The following is an 801-nucleotide window of genomic DNA, read 5'->3' as shown; positions in this document are numbered from 1 at the left end:
TCTTAAAGATCAGAAGTTTAGCCTTAAGCTCGCTGAAGGAGACGGGCTGCACCCACGCAAGCAATATTGACACAAGAGGATTGTACTCCATGTTGAGGCCCGTCAGGATGTTGGCGACTAGCTCATCATCGCCAAGGGGTTTGCCAGCCGCCGCCATCTCATTTGCAAGTTCTGTAACTGACAAATTACCTTTCTTGGTAGTAGCAAGGGCGATTCGAGTGTCGACCGCTCGTGCCCGTATCTGCAAGGAGAAGATCTCGTCCACAGTTGCCCACAACTTTGCTGCGGTTTGCGCCGCCCCAACTTGTGTCAGCAACTTGCGCGAGATGGTGGTCAGCAGGTAGCTCAGAACCTATCTTGCGCGATCCACCTGGCGTAGTTAGGGTTGGGCTTCTTCTCAGTTTTGTCGGCGATCTTTACGTCGACTTCCTTCGGTGGACGAACCTCCGTGCCATCGAGGAGCCCTTCTAGAGGGCAAATAGCCGGCAGGACTTGCATCTTCGAGAGGGCAAGATTGTTCTTGCCTAGCTTCTCAGAGATGGAAAGCCCGAGCATAGGTGCCATGGGAGAAGCGCTGGAGCTCGCTATGGGATTGGATCTAATCTACTAGATATATTCTTTCAGAGGTAGGCTCTTGGTACCATGTAAAACTTGGTGGAAGGGGGCCGCTCTTTGTGTTTATATAGAGATGGAAACAGCCTCCACCGTTGCACGCAACAACCTGACTGATATCTCTAAATACAAGATATGTACTCTATCCAAACTAACTAAACAGCTCTAAGTTGCTGCGATACAATGATG

General features: G+C 50.4%; 1 non-coding gene across 1 annotated transcript; it reads right to left on the bottom strand.

The window, feature by feature from the left end:
- On the bottom strand, positions 1–139 carry LOC117862313 (small nucleolar RNA Z247). Its single transcript, XR_004641963.1, has one exon. It is a non-coding gene; the product is annotated as a small nucleolar RNA Z247 (small nucleolar RNA).
- Positions 140–801: the final 662 nt, after the last annotated feature.

The sequence above is a fragment of the Setaria viridis genome, chromosome 6 (genome assembly GCF_005286985.2).
Source record: "Setaria viridis chromosome 6, Setaria_viridis_v4.0, whole genome shotgun sequence".
NCBI classification, from domain to species: Eukaryota; Viridiplantae; Streptophyta; class Magnoliopsida; order Poales; family Poaceae; genus Setaria; species Setaria viridis.
Note: the sequence above shows the minus strand (reverse complement) of the source record. Positions and strands in the feature narration are given on the sequence as shown.